Genomic DNA, 10,190 nt, shown 5'->3' with positions numbered 1-10,190 from the left:
ATATTGCTGGAATGTGGCAAAAGAAAGATTCTTCCTCAATGATGAACTCGATCTAAAAGAAGATTTAGCCAGGGGTTTATGCATGGCTAGCAACCCCAAAGTGGCACGCTTCTTAGAGGGACTCACAAGAATCCACTCAGCGTCACATTCCTTTTTCTAGATCTTAAATTCACGAATCCAATTAGGGCCACCATTCCCCCAAAGATGAAAATAGCATTTGAATTGTGGACACGCAAACGATCTCAACTAGAGAATGCAGAGGCCAACTTGCTTGCATGAGACAAAAAAGGAGAATACCTTGTCTCGGATGAGTTGAGCCGAAAATTCAATTGCCGAACCCCCAATCGCTGATTCCAAAGCAGCCGCAACAGAATCATCATTAAGATGGAATATATGTCTGCTGAAAGACACCACCATAATGAAATGGCCCGTGTCATCCGTGGAATGAATAGATCTCCCACAATGATTGAAAACCTTGTCCGCAAAGATGGCACCCGCCGAGAAATCCAAGTCCAACATCGATCCACCAGAAGGACCCATATGAAATGGGTATAGACACGTATGATAGAGATGATAATAATAAGATAAATATTTTTGGTATTTTTTTTATTTTAAAGTAAAGATTGCAAAATAATATAGATTGGAAACTAGTATGATGGAAAATAAACCCAGGGGCCATAGGTTTCACTAGTGGCTTCTCTCAAGTTAGCATAAGTATTACAGTGGTTGAACAAATTACTGTCGAGCAATTGATAGAAAAGCGAATAATTATGAGAATATCTAGGTATGATCATGTATATAGGCATCATGTTCGTGACAAGAAGACCGACTCCTGCCTGCATCTATTACTATTACTCCACACGCCGACCGCTTGGGGATGCTTGATACGTCTCCAACGTATCTATAATTTTTGATTGCTCCATGTTATTATATATTCTGTTTTGGATGTTTAATGGGCTTATTTATACAGTTCTATATTATTTTGGGACTAACCTATTAACCGGAGGCCCAACCCAAATTGTTGTTTTTTTTGCCTATTTCAGTGTTTCGCAGAAAAAGTATATCAAATGGAGTCTGAACGGAATAAAACCTTCGGGGGCGTGATTTTTGGAACAAACGTGATCCAGAGGACTTGGAGTGGACGTCAAGCAACCAACGAGGAGGCCATGAGTTAGGGGCATGCCTAACCCCTAGCGCCCTCCACCCTCGTGGGCCCCTCGTGGCTCCACCGACCTACTTCTTCCTCCTATATATACCTACGTACCCTGAAAACATCAGAGGGCACCATGAAAACCTAATTCCACCGCCGCAACCTTCTGTACCCAAGAGATCCCATCTTGGGGCCTTTTCTGGAGCTCCACCGGAGGGGGCATTGATCATGGAGGGCCTCTACATCAACTCCATGGCCCCTCCGATGATGTGTGAGTAGTTTACCTCAGACCTTCGGATCCATAGTTATTAGTGAGATGGCTTGTTCTCTCTCTTTGGATCTCAATACAAAGTTCTCCTCGATTCTCTTGGAGATCTGTTCGATGTAATCTTATTTTGCGGTGTGTTTGTCGAGATCCGATGAATTGTGGGTTTATGATCAAGATTATCTATGAACAATATTTGAATCTTCTCTAAATTCTTTTATGTATGATTGGTTATCTTTGCAAGTCTCTTTGAATTTTTAGTTTGGTTTGGCCTACTAGATTGATCATTCTTGCAATGGGAGAAGTGCTTAGCTTTGGGTTCAATCTTGCGGTGCTCAATCCCAGTGACAGTAGGGGAAACGACACGTATTGTATTGTTGCCGTCAAGGATAAAAAGATGGGGTTTATATCATATTTCATGATTTTATCCCTCTAGATCACGTCATCTTGCTTAAGGCATTACTCCGTTCTTATGAACTTAATACTCTAGATGCATGCTGGATAGCGGTCGATGTGTGGAGTAATAGTAGTAGATGCAGGCAGGAGTCGGTCTACTTGTCATGGACGTGATGCCTATATACATGATCATACCTAGATATTCTCATAATTATTCGCTTTTCTATCAATTGCTCGACAGTAATTTGTTCACCCACCGTAATACTTATGCTATCTTGAGAGAAGCCACTAGTGAAACCTATGGCCCCCGGGTCTATTTTCCATCATACAAGTTTCCAATCTATCTTATTTTTCAATCTTTACTTTCAATCTATATCATAAAAATACCAAAAATATTTATCTTATTATTATCATCTCTATCACATCTCACTCTTGCAAGTGGCCGTGAAGGGATTGACAACCCCTTTTATCGCGTTGGTTGCGAGGTTCTTATTTGTTTGTGTAGGTACGAGGTGACTCGCGCGTGGTCTCCTACTGGATTGACGCCTTGGTTCTCAAAAACTGAGGGAAATACTTACGCTGCTTTGCTGCATCACCCTTTCCTCTTTGAGGGAAAACCAACGCATGCTCAAGAGGTAGCATAGAGCATGACAAGATTATATGATTTTGTAGGGATAACTTTCTTTAGCGCTGATATCTTGAAAGACATGATTGTTTGTTGGGATGCCTGAGTATTGATGTCTTTATGTCAAATTATAGACTATTGCTTTGAATCACTTATGTCTTAATATTCATGCCATGACTAGACATATGATCAAGTTTATGCTAGGTAGCATTCCACATAAAAAAATATCTTTTTTATCATTTACCTACTCGAGGACGAGCAGGAATTAAGCTTGGGGATGCCGATACGTCTCCGTCGTATCTATAATTTTTGATTGTTTCATGCCAATATTATATCACTTTCACATATTTTTGGCAACTTTTTATATGATTTATTGGACTAACCTATTGATCCAGTGCCCAGTGCCAGTTCCTGTTTTTTGCATGTTTTTTCTATCGTAGAAAATCCATATTAAATAAAGTCCAAATGCAATGAAATTTTACGGAGAATTATTTTGGAATATATGTGATTTTTGGGAGTTGGAATCAACGCAAACGGAGGCCCACAAAGACCACAAGATACCAAGGTGCGCCCCAGGCCCTTGGCACGTGGTGGTGGGTTGTGCCCTCCTCGAACGTCAGTTGGAGCCCTACTTCGGGCGCAAGGAAACTTATATCCGGGAAAAAATCTTGTTAAAATCTCAGCGCAATCGGAGTTATTAATCTCCCGGAATATAAGAAATGGTTTTCAGCCAGATCTGAAGAGCATGAAACAGAAGAGAACAGAGAGGGAGATCCAATCTCGGAGGGGATCCCGCCCCTCCGCCGCCATGGAGGCCATGGACCAGAGGGGAAACTCTCCTCCCATCTAGGGGTGGGGGGAGGCCAAGGAATAAGAAGAAGGAGGGGGCTCTCTCGCCCTGTCTCCCGGTGGAACCGGAGTGCTGCCGGGGCTAGGATCGTGACGGCGATCTACATCAACAATCTTGCTACCGTCAACACCAACTCCCCCCCTCTATGCAGCGGTGTAACACCCCTTCTCCCCACTGTAATCTCTAACTAAACATGGTGCTCAACTCCATATATTATTTCCCAATGATCTATGGTTATTCTATGATGTTTGAGTAGACCCGTTTTGTCCGGTGGGTTAATCGTGATCTTGGTTGGTATGATTGTATATTTTATTTATGGTTTTGTCCTATGGTGACCTCCGTCTCGCACAAACATGAGGCCCCCCGCTGTAGGGTGTTGCAATATGTCTATGGTTCGCTTATGGTGGGTTGCGAGAGTGACAATAGCTTAAACCCGAGTAGGTGGGTTATGGCGTATGGGAGTAAAGAGGACTTGATACTTAATGATATGGTTGGGTTTCATGACCTTAATGATCTTTAGTAGTTGCGGATTCTTGCTAGGGGTCCAATCATAGGTGCATATGATCCAAGTAGAGAAAGTATGTTAGCTCATGCCTCTCCCTCACATAAAATTACAAGAATGATTACCGATACTTGTTATCGATTGCCTAGGGACAAATGACTTTCTCATTGACAAAAGCTATCCACTTTTATTACCTTGTAATTTGTCCGTAGTTTTATTCTCGCAAAGTACTCATAGTTTTATTCTTGGAAAATAGTTTCAGATATGTTTTAGGTAAAGCAAACGTCAAGTGTGCGTAGAGTTGTATCAGTGGTCGATAGAACTTGAGGGAATATTTGTTCTGCCTTTAGCTCCTCGTTGGGTTTGACACTCTTATTTATTGAAGAAGGATACAAACGATCCCCTAAACTTGTGGGTTATCAATGGACAAGACCCATCCGTTAGCTTAGCATATTGATCGTTTAGTTTTCTTGCTATTGCTTTCTTCATGTCATATACATATTCCTTTGACTATGAGATTATGCAACTTCCAGATACCAGAGGAATACCTTGTGTGCTATCAAACGTCGCAATGTAACTGGGTGATTATAAAGATGCTCTACGGGTATCTCCGAAGGTGTTTGTTGGGTTGGCATATATCGAAATTAGGATTTGTCACTCCGAGTATCAAAGAGGTATCTCTGGGCCCTCTCGGTAATACACATCATAATAAGCCTTGCAAGCAATGTGACTAATGAGTTAGTTACGGGATGATGTATTACAGAACAAGTAAAGAGACTTGCCAGTAACGATATTGAACTAGGTATGAAGATACCGATGATCAAATCTTGGGCAAGTAACATACCGATGACAAAGGGAATAACGTATGTTGTCATAATGGTTCGGCCGATAAAGATCTTCGTAGAATATGTAGGAACCAATATGAGCATCCAGGTTCCACTATTTATTATTGACCAGAGAGGTGTCTCGGTCATGTCTACATAGTTCTTGAACCCGTAGGGTCCGAACGCTTAACGTTCAATGACGATTTTGTATAATGGAGTGGAAGTCAGAGACACAACGAGGCGGCCATGAGGCAGGAGGGCGCACCCAGGGGGTAGGCACGCCCCCCACCCTCGTGGGCCCCTCATAGCTCCACCGACGTACTTCTTTCGCCTATATATACTCTTATACCCTAAAAACATCCAGGAGAGCCACGAAACCACTTTTCCACCACCGCAAGCTTCTGTACCCGTGAGATCCCATCTGGGGCCTTTTCCGGCGATCTGCTGGAGGGGGAATCGATCACGGAGGGCTTCTACATCAACACCATAGCCTCTCCAATGATGTGTGAGTAGTTTACCATAGACCTTCGGGTCCATAGTTATTAGCTAGATGGCTTCTTCTCTCTCTTTGGTTCTCAATACAAAGTTCTCCTCGATGTTCTTGAAGATCTATTCGATGTAATATTCTTTTGCGGTGTGTTTGCCGAGATCTGATGAATTGTGGATTTATGATCAAGTTTATCTATGAAGAATACTTGGTTCTTCTCTGAATTCTTACATGGATGATTTGATATGTTTGCAAGTCTCTTCGAATTGTCGGTTTAGTTTGGCCTACTAGATTGATCTTACTTGCAGTGGGAGAAGTGCTTAGCTTTGGGTTCAATCTTGCGGTGTCCTTTCCCAGTGACAGTAGGGGCAGCAAGGCACGTATTGTATTGTTGGCATCGAGGATATAAAGATGGGGTTTATATCATATTGCTTGAGTTTATCCCTCTACATCATGTCATCTTGCCTAATGCGTTACTCTGTTCTTATGAACTTGATACTCTAAATGCACGCTGGATAGCGGTCGATGTATGGAGTAATAGTAGTAGATGCAGAATCGTTTTGGTCTACTTGACACGGACGTGATGCTTATATTCATGATCATGCCTACATATTCTCATAACTACGCGCTTTTCTATCAATTGCTCGGCAGTAATTTGTACCCCACCGTAATACTTGCTATCATGAGAGAAGCCACTAGTGAAACCTATGGCCCCCAGGTCTCTTCCTTATTATATTGCATCTCTTTTATTTACATCGCATCTCGTTTACTATTTTGCAATCTATACAACAAAAATACCAAAAATACTTATCTTATTATCTTTATCAGATCTCACTTTCATAAGTGACCGTGAAGGGATTAACAACCCCTTTATCGCGTTGGTTGCGAGGTTCTTGATTGTTTGTGCAGGTACTAGGTGACTTGCCTGTTATCTCCTACTTTGGTTCTCAAAAACTGAGGGAAATACTTACGCTACTTTGCTGCATCACCCTTTCCTCTTCAAGGGAAAACCAACGCATGCTGAAGAGGTAGCAGGAGGTGGTGTGTCGCGCCATCGTTGTCGTTGTCGTCCTTCGGGACGCCGTTGTTGAAGTCTTCAAGGCAGCGCAAAATGTTCTTCACTTGTAAAGCAAACATCATGTCGTCGCACGATCGAAGGGCGGGGCGCGGCAGGACGGCAACTGGCGCCGCTGAGAGGTAGCGGTCGACCGCAGTATCCCATGACGCTGAGGGGGGCGCGTGCACAAGCACGGTGCGTGCAGCGAAATGCACGGGGACCGGCACCACGATGGGTGGAGGGGCGCGCACAGGCAGGGTCACGGGCGCGGCAGGTGCAGCCAAACACATGGGGGCCGGCGCCACGGTGGGTGGAGGGGTGCACACGGGCACGGGCACGGGCGCTGGCGCTGGCATGTACACGAGCTCACGCGGGTCCACGAAGACCTCGCCGACGCCCGTGGCTTCAAGCTTTGCGATAGTGCTCGGCGACCAGCCCGTCAATGCTACGGGGATGGTCACTGGCGCTGGCGCGGGCGTGGGGATGGGAGCTGGGATGGGAGTGGGGGCAGCAACCGCCATGGCCAGCTCGTTCTGGGCCATGTCCACGAGGCCCCATTCCTCCTTATTTTCTATCTCCTCTGGCTCGGAGTCAACTTCACCAAACTTGAAGACTAGTGGCAGATGATCATTCTGCGCCATGGTGTTGGTGGAGGTCTGCAGGAGGGAGGGGAATGGGAGGCGAACAGTAAGGCCGCCCGTATTAAACAGCGGCTCAGGCGCAATTAATGGAGAGGAAGGTGGGCGGCCATGGAAGTCAAAGGGCTCGCTTCCCAGTGAGCATGCGCAGCGTACAACTCGCACGCTTCCCAGTGAGCCTGCACATTGGAGGACGGCTTGCACACCTCTCGGTCAGCCTGCGCACCGAACCCCGCTCGTACGCCTCCCGTTCAGTCAAGGTCAAGAAGTTGTCCGCACGGCACCTCCTATAGCCATTAAAACGAAGACACGTGGCGTCACGTGAATGGTTAACATAACGCACATGATTTGAATTATACAACCGTTTGAGATATTAAAGTGGCAGCTATTTTTTCAAAATGCCTTTGTTGGCTGTTATTCGAGTGCGCCTTCTCTCAAAATGGACACGAAAAATACCACGACATGTCGGGTGCCATTCCATGAAAGCATGCCAAGTTTCATGAATTTCAGACGAGTTTTGGATTTACTAGAATTTAAAAACAAAGTGTCTCAACGTTTTGCCGGCAATCAACGGTGCCCTGGTGTTTGAAATTCATTCCAATTTCTTGCATGGGACCTAAGCATGCACCCAAGGACACATATTTGAATTTTCAACCAATTTATATGCATTAGAGCATGTGCATGTAGTTAAAATTTGAATTATGCACATAAGTGCATTGAAAACTCAATTAATGCATAAAAATGTCCAAACAAACTCCGAAAAATCCCAAAAATTGACACAACACTCCTGTTGTTCTATGTTGACGCGAGAAATTTTTTGAAAGCAATAAGAGAAATGGATATCATTTCGTCCCCAAAGGTGGGATGTTCCCCACCGAAACCATCACGCTTGTTGTGAGAAGCTCTGGTTTGTGAGAAGCATATCCCCAAACCTGCCCCAAATGGGACAAAAAACTTACCATGGCATGTTGATGCCGCTCCATGATAGCATGCCAAGTTTCATGAATTTCAGACGAGCTTTGGATTTACTAGAATTTAAAAACAGGTATCTCAATGTTTGCGGCCGAGTGACCATGGCTGGGTGTTTGACATTCATTCTCATTTCTTGCATGGGACCTAAGCATGCACCCAAGGATACAGATTTGATTTTTTAACCAATTTATATGCATTAGAGCATGTGCATGTAGTTCAAATTTGAATTATGCACATAAACGCATTGAAAACTCAATTAATGCATTAAAATGTCCAAACGAACCCCGAAAAATCCCAAACACAACACTCCTGTTGTTCTATGTTGACACGAGAAAATTTTTGAAAGCAATAAGAGGAAATGGATATTGTTTTGCCCCCAAAGGTGGGACGTTCCCTACCGAAACCATCATGCTTGTTGTGAGAAGCTCCGGTTTATGAGAAGCATATACCCAAACCTGCCCCAAATGGGACAAAATTTTACCACAACATGTTCATGCCGCTCCCTCATAGCATGCCAAGTTTCATGAATTTCAGACGAGTTTTGGATTTACTAGAATTTAAAAACAAGGTATCTCAATGTTTGCGGCCGAGTGACGGTGGCAGGGTGTTTGACATTCATTACCATATCTTGCATGGGACCTAAGCATGCACCCGAGGACAAAGATTTGATTTTTCAACCAATTTATATCCATTGGAGCATGTGCATGTAGTTCAAATTTGAATTATGCACATAAATGCATTGAAAACTCACTTAATGCATAAAAATGTCCAAACAAACCCTGAATAATTCCAATTCTTTTAGGACACACATATAGTTGCATGTTCACTGCAGATAAATGGTCTAGCAATTCAAACACCATCCATGGCCGCTGTGACCCCATTATGTAATTCAAATCAAGATGAAAAATCAAGTAGATCCCACACAGTTTATTATAACCAACCATGTGAGATGCAACACAAAATATCTTGGAGCACCGTCGGAGTATAGTACGCATATGACTTACACGAGAAGGTGTGACGGCTACAGTCCACAATCCGCTCTGAATAAGGGACCGTGTCTGATGACACGTTGCGCACCAGTTTTTTCGCTGAAGCGATTCCAAATTTTCGGCTTCCACAGAAATATCTACCTCCCTGCCCCTCCTCCTTACCAAAAGCCACATTTCCCCTGTTTTCGCCTTCCTTTCCAAGTTGAAACCTTCACTCCGTGCTTGCAGCACCGCCTCCTTGCCGGCGACCCTCCTTCACGCTGCTCGGCCTCGCCTATCCAGGCAGGTTATCCACACCCGACCCCCATCCTCCTCCTCCTTCCACATCCCACATGCCCCGACTGCCGGCGCGAGCGCAACACCTTCCACCCAGATAACCGACCCCTCCACCAAATAAGCATCGGCCTAAGCCATGGTGCACGCAGTATAGCCAGGATCTCAAGGAGCATTTGGTAGCGAAGAAGCAAATCGTGGCCGAAAGCGCGGGTGAGGTCGCGATGGCTGCCATTCGTGCCGACCCCCAGATCTTGGAGGAGCACCTCATCGTCGAGGCCACCGTTGATGCCTCGCGTGCCGACGCCGTGATGCGGTTGCCTGCTTTAAACGACAGTTCATGGTGTTTTCTCGAGGCCACCGACGGTGCCTTCGACGAAGACTATGAGGTGTTTTCTCAGCGTGCACGTGCTTACCTCATCTTGAGACCCAGCAGGTTGGTGCCCGGAGCGGCTCAGGCAACTCACCACTACAATGAGGACACCCACGATGCGGAGGATATCGTCATCGATATCGCCGACAATGAGGAGTAGCTTGTCTTATTAGCTCACTATAAGGACCCATGTTCAGTTTGCTAGCTGTTGCCTTTCCTTAACAAATTGTAGTGAATTGTGCTATCTACTTTTACCTTGCAATCTTATGCTATAGTGTATATGTTCTATATGTCGTTCAATGTGGTGTTTAGTTAACTGCTTGGTTCAATTCTGCAGATGTGATGTTCAATTCTTCAGGGTGCAATATTTCCAAGTTGTTAAGCATGCTTGGTTTGGTTAACTGTCTGATCTTCTATTAGGAGTATGTTATATTATGCAATGTGGTGCTCAGTTATCGTTTGGTTCATTTGTTGTGGTGTTTAGTTAATTGCTTGGTTCAATTCTGCAATGCGATGTTCAATTGTTGTGGCTACATTCTGTTATTGTATACCATGTGAGGAATAAATCGAATTTGGCTGCACTTAATACATGAGAAACATATACATGTGCTATATTTCCTAGTTCTTAATCATGCTTGGTTTGGATAAATGGATTTTCCATGTGGCTTGAATTAATCTGATGAATCTGCAATGTGCTTATTTATCATCAACATATTTTACTGATAGCATGCGAACCCTTACTTAACCTGATGACTAACTACCTTTTATGTGTTGCACCGAAACAATGGG

The sequence above is a fragment of the Triticum dicoccoides genome, chromosome 2A (assembly GCF_002162155.2).
Source record: "Triticum dicoccoides isolate Atlit2015 ecotype Zavitan chromosome 2A, WEW_v2.0, whole genome shotgun sequence".
Taxonomy (NCBI): domain Eukaryota; kingdom Viridiplantae; phylum Streptophyta; class Magnoliopsida; order Poales; family Poaceae; genus Triticum; species Triticum dicoccoides.
The sequence above is the reverse complement of the archived record's forward strand: the minus strand, read 5'-3'. Positions refer to the sequence as shown.